This window comes from Felis catus, chromosome A1 (assembly GCF_018350175.1).
Source record: "Felis catus isolate Fca126 chromosome A1, F.catus_Fca126_mat1.0, whole genome shotgun sequence".
Lineage (NCBI taxonomy): Eukaryota > Metazoa > Chordata > Mammalia > Carnivora > Felidae > Felis > Felis catus.
The window spans coordinates 36,184,427-36,199,084 of record NC_058368.1 but is presented as its reverse complement, the minus strand read 5'-3'; the positions used below and the strand labels follow the sequence as shown (position 1 = coordinate 36,199,084).

Here is a 14,658-nt window from a genome sequence, read left to right as displayed (position 1 = left end):
AGCCCAGAGCCCGACGCGGGGCTCGAACTCACGGACCGCGAGATCGTGACCTGGCTGAAGTCGGACGCTTAACCGACTGCGCCACCCAGGCGCCCCAGAGAGTTGTCTGCTTTTAAGGGCTCATGTATTAGATTGTGTTCTCACCCAGATAACTCAAAATAATGTTACATCTGCAAAGTCTCCTTTGCCGTGTAATAGAACTTATTTGTAGGATCCAGAGATTAGGGCATGATTTTGCCTGTTACAGGTATAGGAGATTACAAATGCCGATTGCTTTCTCCTGTGGCATTTTTGTGCCCACCTGCCCTCCAGTTTCACCTATAATTCCCTTGTCACTGGTGATGTCTCCTTTGGCCTTCTGCCCAGTTTTCCATGAGCCCATTCCTCTGCTGGAGTCGCCTTCAGGACACAGCACCTCTCTGATGGCCCAGGGCTGCTGCTTCCCTGGGATCCACATCTTGTCCATGGGAAGCTCATGTATTCTTTGCCCCTCACTCCTGTCTTTTGCTTTGTTCCCTTCAGAGTCTGTCCTCTGTAAAGTATAAACTACTTTGGCTCTTCTTACCGATAATTGGTAGTTTTTGCTATTCTCCTAACTGTAAGTGCCCTCCTAGTCATCCGATTTTACCTGTAATACTGCTGACCACTCCCTCCTGTCTGCATTACTTTTTCCTTTAGCTACCATGACACTCCTTTACTTCGGATTTTCCTCTTCTCTGGCCCGTTTTTACCAGTTTCCAGGTTTCTTTTTCTGATTTGTATTTCTTCAAGGTATTGCCTCTGGCCCTCTTGCTTTTTCTTCATCCTCTTTGGTTCCCTACACATTTCTCATGGGGGATGGGAGCCCTTTTATGTTGGCATCTCCCCAGTAGTCTGATGTTTTGCTGTGTCTTCAGAAGAGCAGCTATAATCAAACTCTGTAAAAGATACACACCTCAAGAAACCAGAAACTGACCTCATCAGTTTCTTTTGATATTTTTCCAACTTTATTGAGATATAGTTGACATCTAACATTGTGTTATATACGTATTATGTATATAATCTCCTTTATTTATATATATAAATCTATATATAAATATAAATCTATATATAGATGTATGTGTGTGTGTGTGTGTATATATATATATATATATATATATATATATATATATATTTGTGTACATATATATAAATATATTGCAGGGTAATCTGCTAATAGTCTCAGGGGCTCCCTTATTTGTGACTAGTCCCTTCAGGCTTTCCAAATTCTTTGTTACTTTTGGCCATTTAATTATAATGTGTCTCAGCGTAGCCCCTTTTGGGTTCAACTTTTTTGGAAGTCCTTGGACCTTTTGAATCTGGATGTCTATTTCTCACCCCAAGTTAGGGAAGTTTTCAGCCATTATCACTTGAGACTTTCTGTACCTTTCTCTTTTCTCTGGAGATTTCCACAGTGGATATTTTGTTTCTCTTGTTGATGTCCCATAGGTATTTTTTATTTTCTTTTTGCTCCTTTGAGTAGATAATTTCAAATGACTGACCTTTGAATATATTGACTTCGCCTTTTTTTTTTTTTGATGGTTTTAGTTCTTTGAACTAATTTTGCTTATATACCTTCTAATTTCATTTAGTTGTCTGTTTTTGTAGAATTTTTTTTTTTTTTTTTTAAGAGCGAGAGCATGTGGGGGAAAGGGCCAGAGTGAACAAGGCAAAGAAAATCCTAAGCAGCTTCCATGCTTAGCACTGGGTCCAATGTGGGGTTCAATCCTACCACCCTGGTATCATGACCTAGGCCCACATCAAGAGTCAGATGCCCAGCTGACTAAGCCACCCAGGTGCCCCTTGAAGAACTCTTAACTCTTTACAGAGGATTATTCTCCGTTTTTGGCCAGTTGATAGACCTCTACTTCTTTAGGATCAGTTACTGGAACGAACTTGGTTTCCTTTAGGTGTCCTGTTTATGTGATTCTAATACTGTCTTTATCTATCTCTTCAGTTGGGGGCATGTTTCACCTTTACTCCTGGTTTCTGGGATTTTCACAGTGCTGTCTTGCCTATGAATAGTTAATGGCCTTTGTAGGGGGTACTGATGTTGGTAATGACCTATGTTCCCATTGTGTTGACCTCCCCTTTCTGTCGTGTTCTTTTAAACAAAACGAAAAATACCCCACCAAACTGCTCCTTGCTTAGTTCTCTCTCAGGAGCCCACACTGAGATCTGGGAATCTTTTCTGATCCCCCTCAGGCATTGGTCACATCCATTCATTTCTGTCCTTCTTAGGCCCTGAGTTTGTTTGTCCTCTGTTGAACCTTTCATTACCTCTTCCCCGGGCTAATGCACTGGCCTTCCAGCCACCCTTCCATGACTGCTATTCATTACTGTAAATCCTGGCCCAGACATGACTCCTCTCAGACTCTTTCCCATGTCCTATCAGACCTAGCACTCATTAAACCTGCCTCACAGCTGCTTGTGTATAAATCCCTTGTAGAACTTATCCTTTGTTACTCCGATAGGTCTTCCCACTAGATTAAACCCATGCAGCAGCATTCAACTGGTTTATCTTAAACAATTGCCTATTAAGTGCATTTTCCTAACCTTTAAGATTTCTAAGATCCCACATTTCTTTTTACCTGTAATTCTATGTCTAGATGGAAATTAGCTTTAATTGCCAGTTTTCCAAATTAGAAAAAAACCTTAAAATGAATAGGAAGAGAAATTTTATGCATTCATCTCTTCTTGTTTGTTTTGATATCTTCTCTCTGAGAGAATGAAAGCTATGCAAGAATGGTCCTCTATCTAGATGTGATCATTAACAGGCATTAAATCAGTGCCAATGATGATAAAATTATTCTGACAAAGTTTTCAAATTCTGGATTTCCTGTCATCATTTGTAAGTATGGAAGAAATGGTCCCCTAAGATTGCACAAAGTACTTAAGTTTGAGTATTGATGGCCTAATCGTTTCTTGGGAAGATGTTTGTCAGCCTTTATCTAATGTAGTAGAGAGCACATTTATAAAACGCCATCATTATCCCTTAAGTATGTGCTTGAGGTGTCTGCTGGTATTAAGAGCTTAGATGACCTGTTTAACACATATATTGGCTTCTAATGTAGGGAGATGTAGGTAGTAGTAAAGGTATTCACAGTTTGATTTTGAAACAGTTTTCACTGTGTAATGTTGAATCAAATACACAAAAAATGGAACACAATCTAACAACCACCACCACAGATATAATTGAAGTACCTTGTATACTCTTCATTCCATTTTTTCCCTTAATTCCCAAAGGTGAACATTAACCTGAACCTGATGGTTTCATTCCTATGTTAAACTTTTTCTGTATAATAATGACCAATGCATAGAAAGTTTTTTCCTAACCATTTGGTGGTAAGTTGCTGACTCCATGCCCCATAATCTCTTAATTCTTTAGTATTCTTTAGTATTAGTCCCTACAAATAAGGACATCCTTCTAACCACCTAAGTCAGGAAGTTAACAGTGATCATTTTCTATCAACTAATCCTCAGTAATACCAAAAATGGTCTTTATAGAAGAAGAGTGTAGTGTAGAATCCTGTGTTTCATTCAGCTGTCAAATTTTTAACATTTCCTTTGTTCTGAAATAGTCCTCAGTCTCTCCTTGTATTTTATGAATTTGACATTTTGAAGATTCCTCTTGGTTAATTTGTAGGTCTCTGAATTTGAATTGGTACTATAAAACTTTTTAATTGTGTAAATCTGTGAGTTGTAAACAGGTTACCTCATACTTTAAACAAGTCAGTTTTCAATGGTCATAAGAATTTTGAATATCTCTTCACACATTTATTGGCCCTTTGGTTTATTTTGTAAATTACTTGTTGATATCCTTTGCCTGTTTTGTAACTGGGGTTTTTTTGTCTTTTTTTTTTTTTTTTAATTGTAGAATTTGTCACCTATCTGGATTTATGTTTGTATCTGTTTATAAGCTGTAAAATATCTTGTCCCAGGCTGAGTCTTGTCTTTTTACTTTCTTTAGGGGTAGATGGATTAGACTACAGAAATGGAAAATTCACTATGGTCCAATTTATCCATCTTTTATGGTCTTTGCTTTTTGTATATTTAAGAAATCCTTCTCTATCCTGACATCATAAATCTGTTCTGTATTTCAGGATTCTGTATCTTTATGTCTATATGATATGGATCCAGTTTTTTTTTTTTCTACATGGATAACTGGTTTTTCTAGCAGCATTGATTTAATAGTCCTTCTTATCCTTCATTTGTAATACCTCCAGTGGTAAACATCAAGTTTTTGCACATATGTGGGTTTGTTTTGGAGGCTTGATTTTGTCCATTTGTCTATTTGTCTGGCTCTCACTTACATCCATTGTCTTAATTACTATAGCTGTATAATAAGCCTTAGTATCTAAGACCCCCCCTCCCTCGATTCAAAATCGTCTTGGCTATTCTTGAGACTTTGTGTTTTTATATTAATTTTAGAATCAGTTAAGTTACACTATAAACCCTGTTGGGTTCTTGATTGGAATTTCAGTGAATTTACTGATTTAGGCAAAGTGGATACTTTTGTGATATTAAGTTTTTCCATCTGTGAATATTGTATGTTATCTCTATTTAGATTTTCAGTTCCTAAATGTAAACATTTATGGTTTTTCTCCCTATGGGGCTTGCACATCTTCTATTAGGTTTATTCTTTAGTTTATTTCTAATATATAACTAGCTGTAAAAAATCTTTTAACTAATATTGTCAGTTTCTGTTGATGAATTTTGGTATCTAGTAACATTATGGAATTCTCATTAGTTTCTGTTTGTTGAATGCCTCGTATTTTTTGTGTCCAATCAGAATATTTGTGAAAAACTTGTTTCTTACTCCTTTATTATATTGAGTAGAATTCTACAATAATAATAAAAAAAAGGTTAAAACCATGTACTTGAAAGTTCTAAATGTTTTTCAAATCTGAGATTTCATTCCAAACACAATAACCTCTGAGTTAGGGAACTGAGAAGCTACTCTCACAATTTCTATGTACCTACCCAGTAAGGGCTCCACTTTCTTAACAGTGTCCTCTTCTGCTGTCAAAGTGAAGGTGAAACACGATCAGTTTCATAAAGATTTTTTCTAAAAACCCTAGAAAACAAATTAATATGTTCTATTTTTCTGTTACTAAAGTGTTTAGTAGAGGTCTCTTTTCGTTTTGTATTTCAGTGACTAGAGTTAAGGTTAGCTCCTCACTAGACTGGCCTTCCCTTAGGGTAGATATTTGACCCCTGATTTTTTTTTTTTTTTTAAATTAAACAGAGTATTTCCTCTATTACTGACTAAATGAGTGACCCTGGTATTTCTGTTTTACTTGTTGATTTATGAGAACTAGAAGAACTTCTTTAATGAGAATTTTGGTATAAAAACTTTTTCTAAAAACTATATTTCAGTGGACTATGGATATTTAACTTGATTCATATCCATCTCCCTAGTGCCCTCATGGTGCATATTGCATGTATTGCGGAGTTTGTTTCTACCTTGGTAAACACATGTTTAAGCAATGACATGATAGAAATTAGTACACGGACAGTTAAATATTGAGATGTCTTTTTGTCCTTATTGGCTTTATTCAGATGTATTTGAAACCTAAGGTCCAAACGAAGAAAGAAGAGCTCAGGTGAACTGATAAAATCAAGTGTGACCACCTATGTGGTCAAGTATAAAAGTATAAAATCAAGTAAAAAGTCAAGTATAACCACCTAATATATTTGATACTTAAATGGTACAGCTGGTGGGAGGAATGTTCATCTTGCTAACTCTATTCCTCTCTGTGGGTACTTGTGAAGGACAGTTTATCCTTTTTCTTTCCCTGTCATTTTTTTTTTCTCCTTAATCCTTCGTGTTAAGGGTTTATACATAGCTCTTTCTTTAGTCATATTAAATGAATACCTATTGTGTTGGATGTGTAAGTGATATCTTACCCAGGAATTGGAATGAAAAGAGAAACCAACAAAGACTCTTTTGTGTTAATTCTCTGTTTATTGACTGCTATAGATTGCTACTAGCAGTTAGCTTATTTCAAGTATTAGCATTCTTTACAAATCTACTTCTATCATGAGCATTTTTTCTTAAAAACTTAATAAGTATATTTAGGGTTGGCCAGATAAAATGAGAGTGGTTGCATGGGAATGATTCATTTTGATCTATTAGTTGTTACCGTTTCCCTTTCCTTTAGGTAGAAATTGAAAAATTTAGGGAAAGGTGGTTTAAAAGCAATCGGAATAATAATCCAAGCTGGAGGAGGAGGAAGAAGAAAAGAGTATAGAAGTATAAGGCAACTGTCAAGTTGATTCATTGGCTGTGTTTGTCAGGGGGGAATAATGTCAATGCCTAGTTGTTTCTCTTTGGATCCAGATAAGTGAGAAAATAAATGATTTAGGAGCATTGGATTTTGCCTGGTGGGAGTTCACTGAACCAATAAAAATGGTTAGGGGAATTTTAAAAAGAATAAGTGTTATGATAATGTTTAAGCATGCTCTTTCACCAATGGGGAAGTGTGCAAGTCCGTTCTTTTCCAGCTGTGAAGGCTTTTTCTCAGTCTTGTTTCATCTCTAGAAAAGTTGGCTTTTGTATCTTCAGTCCACTGACGATCCTTCATGTAATTTGTGAAGAAATAGCCATTTGTTTAGAAAAGTTGAAAAGCAAATAAAAACTTTTATCAGTAGCTGTGTTCTTATCTAAAAGATCACATAACCATTGTTTGTGATTATAGATGCTTAGGTATATGCTTGAACAGTTCCAGCAAGATGATATTTCAAAATAAATTAGTTGTGCAGCTCTCTGCATGTTAATTTCATTTCTTGTCTATTCGGCTAAAACTTAAAGTATATGGAAGAAAAGCAATGCATGAGTTTCTTCTTTTTTTGTTCTTTGATAATGGCTCTAGGACAGATTTAAATTTGGTTTCAAATTAAGATAGTTTATACTTGCTATAAGCTTCAGTTAGAGTATTTGGTCGAACATTATACGTGAGTTCTCTGTCAGTCTCTGGATAAATGCTGTTTTATGCCTGCCATCCTTTTAATGAGCTAGCCATCTGAATTCCTATTAATTTTAATGGGGATTGAGTAAAGATACTGTGGCTAGAACAGTGAAAATCCAGCCTTACTAGTGGGAAAACCAAAAAATATAACTTCTCTACCATCACATTTATATATAAAAAAGGTTACTGTATAAGAACATAGTAAAAAATGATGGTCAAAAGAAAGATAAGCTGTTCTGTAATGTTAGCATATTTATGGACATGTTGAATATGAAGTAGTAATACACTTAATTGTGGGCTCTTTTTTCCAAGGTATTTATCTCATAAAGGTTTTCTAAACCTAACCTAAGAATAAAACAAATTACAGAACTAGATAGATTCAGTTTGTGTGTACTATGAGTGTTTATAATGACGTGGAATAAGATCATGAAATCTTTCACTAAATACTACCTTAGTGTAGGGATAAACATTACCAGGACCTTTGACATGTGGTATGGAAGATGAATTCCAATGTGGTTAAGAACAGACGAACACTTTTAGAAGAAATGGGTAAAATTGTGCTTATAGAATGTTGAGATCTGAAGTCTCAGGAGAAGTAATTAGGGAATCTTGTGGACCTGTTAAAAATGCTTAACCAATTCATAGCTGTCGTGATAAAATGTTACCAAAACAGACTGTTTCCAGGAACAATTCTATTGGTTTTAACCCATGAAACAAATCTAATACACTATTCAAATGAGATGATTCCTTTTGACTTAATAAGAATTAATGTTTGCTTTGCTATTGCTGTGCTTCCAGTTTTTACCTTCTGATATTATGCTTATTGATCAATATGAATGTTTTGGTCCATGACGATCCTGTCTTTGCAGCATCCATTTTCTATCTCGTCATGCCTCTGCCTGTCTGGGTGAATTGCTTTTTCCTCTCTGGGTGAATTGCCTCAAACCTGACCCTCTTCAACTTGCTGCTTGTACATATTCGCTTAATTCTCTGAATAGTCAATCATTTTAAATTTAATCTGACTCTCCATGGTGTTAACTATCCCACTCCACTTGATGTATGTAAATTTAATGAGCATGCTGTCTTGTAAAATCCACATCCATGAATGAAAATAGTCAAATGTTTGTAACTTGGTGGAATATGTGTCCATTCTGTTTGCCATTCTTCGCTCGATTGCTCCTTAGTGCTCTCACTAGTTGCATGTATGTGCAGGAAGTATTAAGATTATTTCATACCCTCACCTCAGTTTTGCCAAGAAAACATGGAAAGTAGTTATTTTTATTAGTATTTTGTCAGTCTAGGATGGAGTCAAGGTGTGTAAAATATAGTAGCAAACTTCAGACTTTCTTGTTTGTGGAAATTTCTGGCCCCATCCAACACTTAGGAAGAATCCCTTGCAGTATTTTAAAAGCTGCTGACTTGACTATATTCCTTTCACCTGGCTTCCAGGTCAGGGCTGCTATTGACCCATTTGGTATCTTCATGCAGTTTAGAGAAGGTATATTCCTTCATTCCTCTCTGTGCATCACAGAAACTCCCACAATTTGAGTGAAGTCTGTAAGATCTCAGCTCTGTTCACTCTTCGGCCAGATGCCACCCTGGTTCCAGGTCACTGAGGTTGTGTGTGATTCTGCTAGTGCTCCCTGGAAACATCGTGGATTTCAGCTTGGCCATGTTTGAATACCTGTGTTACTAGAACTGCCTAAGGAATCCATCTCTGGGGCTGGACCTTGTTTGTTCGTATTCTCAGCTAGGGATGTGAGTATTATCTCTAGCTCCAGCTCCATCCTTCAGAAAATGACCTCAGTTTCCTAGTTTGTCCCTAAACAGGAATAGCAAACTCTGTTTGGGAAATTTTGTTACATCTTACATATTTAACAAATATCGGAAAAGAAATCCACTGTGGTCTGTGCACTGTCAAAGTGGCAACGGGTGTAGAAAAGAGTTTTTTAAAAGGTTACCTGTGAAGGAGAATAAAGGAAGCCATATATAAAGGAGAGCTAGGTTTGAAGGAAGGTGCTTTTTCCTTTTAATTTTAATCCATTAAGGATTAACATGTTTATATATTGAGACCCAACCAACTGAGAACAATTTAGTGAGACAGAATTGAAAAAGGATAATTGATATGCAATGCCCTTTCAGGAGGTGAGAGGAAAGGAGATCCAGAGCATAAATGAATGGAATTATCTTTGGATGGATGCAAGAATTGATACAGAAAGATTAGTGTGCAAATAAATTGGTAATATGGGAAACGAGAAATTGAAAGTTTTCTTTTTACAGAGGAAATTGAAATTTGCTTACTGAAAATGATAGTAGAAATGGTAGTTTCATAGCTCTTGGGGAAGGGCAAGTTTGAAATAAATACTTTAGGGAATGTGAGAAGAAAAATGAGTTGGCTTTTCTGTAAATGTAGGAAATGATGATCCATAGAATTAACCTGCTTTAGGAGAACATGGAGGGGATCAAGAAATAGGTCTTATTTTGAGGTCAACACTATGGTGGTCCAGCAGTAGGACAAGTGAAAAGACAGAAAATGAGGGTCTGAGAATAGAGTCATGAGCATTACATGATGATACCTGAGGTAGAACCATTTTTAGATAATGAAAAGTTCTAGGTGTAGTCATGAAGACTGTGGTTGAGCAAAGTTGAAGTAAAGATTGCTGGTGGTGGAGAAGCTGAAGACTGGGTGGCAAGGCATGGGATGGGAGAGGAGTCAATACAAGTTGTTGGCAACATAAGTGATAAGTCCGATTGCATTAGCCCCAAAGGAAATGGGATTTTAGATGAAAATGGAGATAAATAATGGAATAAGAATGATGAGTGTAGATAGACCACAGTTCAAATAGCATAGGACTATGGTCAACTGAAAGAATTTCCCGAAGTCTCCATTCTCTCTTCAATATAGAGAAGCCGCTCCATACCTCCCATGGGTTATTAGTGACAGTTAATGTAGTAAGAGTGCTTATAAATGTTTAGCACGATGCCTGCAAGAACTTAACCATTATTTAGGAATACTAAATCTTGGTGAAAGATGTAGAAAGGCTTGTGGGAAGAATGAGGACAGTTTACAGAGCAGATTTGGAATGAAAACAGAAATTCGAACAGCTTGAATTTTGTTTTGGAAAATTCCAAAGAGTGCCTAATCTTTAGATTTGGAATGGAATTCTGATACCTATGTCTTTGTTAGTAGTCCCAGATATTTGTTTTGATAGTGTGTGTGTGTGTGTGTGTGTGTGTGTGTGTGTGTGTACTTCCTTCCCCTTAATCAAGTCTGTATTTATTGTAGCCAAGTATACTGCAAACTTGCTCTTTGTATTTAGTAGACTTAAAAATATTTTTTTAAAGAATGAAGGATGTTCCATTTTTTTCATACTTTGAAAATTATTTTTATGACAGAAGTTTTATGAATATTTCAATTTAGTCTTAGAAAAGCTTTACTTGGAAGCAACCTTAGATTTATAGAAGGGTTGCAAAAAGAGCACAGACCGTTCTTATATGCCCTTCACCCTACTTCCTCAAATGCCAACACATTCTATAACTTGAGTTCAGTTATTAGAACTGAGAAATGTTGGTACACTACTAATGAAATTACATTATTGAGATTTTGCCAGTTTTTCTACTTGTGCTTTTTCTCTTCTAGGATCCAATCCCGGATCACACCTTGCATTTAGTTTACTCTGTATCCTTAGTCCCCTGCAATCAGTGACATTTCCTTATCTTTCCTGACCTTGATCCTTCTGAAGAATCCTTATTTTGAAAGCCCCTTGATCTGGGTTTCTTTTTGGCAGTATTTTTTTTGTGTCTAAAATCTATCTTTAGTTCCAGTCAGACTCCCACAGTAAAACAGCACAGTGGTTCAATTAAGGTGAGTTTTTAATTAGAAAGTAATTAACTGAGAGAAAATTGGTTTTTGATATTGCCACTCCCAATTTCCCCAGGCAAAACTGTGGTTAAACATGTATATGAAGGTAGCACTGTAAATGAGTTAATTTATAATGTCTGTTAAGATATTAATAGAGCTTTAACAACAATACTCTTCAGACAAAGTTTTGATTTGGTAACTGCATAAATATTTTTGAGATCTATTCAGCTAAATATTGCCAGCTAATAAATATCTGTTTTGTAAGCGGGAAAACTTTAATGCCCTACCTACAAAATATTAACCTCATTCAAATTACTCATCTGGTTTTTTGCAATTATGAGTTCTGTATATTTCCTGTTTGGTGTTTATAATAGATATTTAATGAATTCCCTACATATATCTCAATACATTGATACATTGAAGTAAACCACATTTCAGGGGTCTCTTAAAATCTGTACCTGCGCATCACTTTGTACCTATGCAGTGTAGTAGAGGGTCCCAACCTAGGTCTGAATGGAAGAGTTGGTTAATCCAGTGGTTTGTATTGCTTGTTGAGGCCATTGACATGAGTTTCTGTATTACTCAGTTCTGCTTAGAAATAAGCCTTATTAGAAAGTAAGTTATTTTCAAACGGTGTTGTGGATGCTGCTGGTGCCCCTCTAAGACCACCTTCATCAGGCTGGTGCACGCAGATTCCAGGTGGTAAGTGTTAGTTCCTCATAGTTTATAGCTGCCCTATCTGGAGATTTGGGTTCCAGGGGCTAGGATCCTGTAGCTAATCCGCTGACTGATTAGGAGGGGTCAAAGTGTTCTCTCCCTCTAGGTAGTACTGACAGCCATGCAGTTCAGGCTGAAGCAATATTTTCAAAAGTCTCTTTCCCCTGCTCTGTCTTGCTTTTCTTTATTCCCCTATCCTGAGGGCACCCCTCTGTTAGTCATCTGCACCAGGATCCTTGCCTCACACAGTACCTCTTGGGAACCGGACCAAAGGCAATAGGGCTACTGTATGATCATTTTGAGCAGATGGAAACTGAGTAACATGAAAATGGTTGGCTTATTTGCAAGGGACCTCTTATAATTACCTGGAAACTGCCCTGGACTGGTAGTCTGGGCTCCAGGCCTTGTGTTTCTAATAGCCACCTCGCTAGGAAAAGTCATGCGATTTCTGTGAGCCTGTATTTTTTATCCTGTAACACATGGAGCTTAGACTATGTGATGCTCAAATTCTCACACTGAAGATTTTCCCTTAAGGCAGGGGGCTATTAAATGAAGATGCTTGTTCTCCCCTGATTCCACCCCTCACCCCTAACTCTAGTTTCCTAGATAGCCCTCAGAGATGCTCAGCTTAGCTCCTCTGGAATTAAAGACACTGAAGGGATTCAGAGCAAGTTTCCCCAAACTGTTCCACTTTGGCATGTGGACTGCTGGAGTTGAAGGCAACTGAGGCCTGGAGGGCTCAAGAGAAACTTTTTGGCCCCTGTCTGAACCACCTAGAAGAATGTAAATTGAGAGTCTTTCCCAAAGCATTACTATGAGAGAAGTTTTATCTGAGTGAGCCATCTGTATAGCAGAACAAATACCTAATTACCAAACCTCTTATTGCCCTGTGAATTGCCCTCCTCCCCTTGGAAACCCCAGGCTCCTATCCCACGCCTCAGCTCGGTATGGCATATAAACCTCATTTTACCTTTCGGTCTTGGAATCTTTCTTGTATGTGGGGTTCTTGTATGTATGAATTAAATTTGATTTTTCTCCTGTTGATCAGCCTCATGCCAATTTAATTCCTAGTTTAACTAGAAGAACCTATGAAGGGTAGAAAGAAAGAACTTTTTTCTCCCCCTATATAGATGTGCATTAGCTAGGAAAAAGCTTCCAATACATTTTTCAAGGACTTTGTAGACACCCACCCCCACCACCCGCCCCCTGCTGAAATTCAGCGCCAAAGTCCAATAGGGCTTTCTCCTTTCAGCCTTTTTCTTTGTGAGATAAAAATCTATTTTACAAATACTGCACTTTTTTTTTATACACAAATATATATTTTTCCTTTTCATTGCTCCTAGATATCCTTTTTTCCCTTTGTAAATGGCAGTTTCTTTTTCCAGTGCCATTGGTTTCTGGACATGTAGAGAATGACCACCTGTGAGTTACATGCCTAATGAGAAAGGTCTGCAGTACTATGTAGCTGATTCCAAACTTTCAGTGTCCTTCCTTCATTTTCCTTTTTGCTTTTATTTTTATTTCTTTTTACTTTTAGTTTTTTTAAATTTTAGAGTGCAAGCAGGAGAGAGAGGCAGAGGGAGAGAGACTATTAAGCAGACTCCATGCTCAGCGAGGAGTGGACACGGGGATTGATCCCATGGCCCTGGGATTATGATCTGACCTGAAATCAAGAGTTGGATGCTCAACTGACTGAGCCACCCAGTCTCCCCCCTTTTTGTTTTAAAACAGGGACTGTCATGAAGTGACTGCCGTATTTAGACAAGAGAGGTGGAATAAGATAGTGGAAAGAGGTTGGGAGAACCCTGAGTCTCTTCCTTAATTCCAAATATACCACTATTGTGTATGAGCTCCTGTCATCTTGAATATGCCTTTCCAAAAAGGAGGCAGTAAACTTTTTAAAAGTGTATATCTTAAAATTTTATTTTGATTTCAGCCACAACTAAAGGATTTTGTAGTTTGTTAGCATTCTGTATTTACTACATATTTTAATTTGCTGGTGAAAGAGGCTGGGCCATGCTTGGCCATTAGAAAGAAAATAAAAATACAGTGAATAATTTAATACAGGGGTTCTCAGTACTCTTAAGTACCCTGCCTTTTTGTAACCAGTATTCCCATTACTTTCCCTGTAACTTCCCCATTACTTTCTTCCAACGAAATTCTATATAGGTAATATAAACTACCTACACTCATAATTAAAAAAAATCCACTTAATACCTCACTGTAATAAATATTCAACATATATTTCAATATAAACAATTGGCCATGACTGCTGAAGAAGGTATAATAAAGTCATTCTTGAATCTTCAACTTGTGCATACAATAGCTATCGTGCAGGTTTTATGTAGCTGTGCTGTTCTAGTGATTCAAATACCACAAGCAGTGTTGTCCTGGGGTACCCAAATTTCAAAAATAGAGCACGACTGATGATAAAGCTTATTTAAAAACAAACAACAAACAAAAACAACAACAAATACACCCAGTGGTACTATAACTTGCAGCTATATTAGAATATTAAATATTAAAATCACATAATGCAAAGTATTTCATCTGTAACAACTTACATATTAATGCCATTGTACATTTAATTCTATTGAGTTATTCTAGGCTTAAATAAATTTTTCTTTTTCAAGATGTGTGTCTCTCTCTGTGGGACACAAGACAGTTTCTCATTGTGTAGGATTAGCCCATGTGTTGAAGAATGTCTAATATACCTTGATGAATACTGGTAGCTTCATCTCAGGTCACTGATGACCAGAATATCCCAAGACCTTTCTAAAATCCTAAGTGGTGTTAAGGCCTATTGAGAGTCCCAGGCTTAGAGGGGAAAAAAAAAAAAAGGAACAAAACAAACCATTATTCACATAATAGGATATTTCTAACCTGAACAGCCGGGAGTGACATTACTAATTACTACCTTTTATTAGAGTGTCAAGTTGAACAACTTCTAAGATCTTAAATATTTATATCAAGGTGAAATGAAGGAAATTTTGACTTTTAAGTGCTTGAAGGGATGGGTAGCCAAAAACTGAGTCAGCTAAAGGCATAAACTACAGTGTCTGATGAATTGTAGCACTCTTCTAAAACTTA

At 36.8% G+C, this 14,658-nt stretch overlaps 1 protein-coding gene across 3 annotated transcripts in view; it reads left to right on the top strand.

Moving 5' to 3' along the window:
• Positions 1 to 14,658, top strand: part of DIAPH3 (diaphanous related formin 3) — a 506,099-nt gene that overhangs the window by 52,277 nt on the left and 439,164 nt on the right. The window lies entirely within an intron of this gene.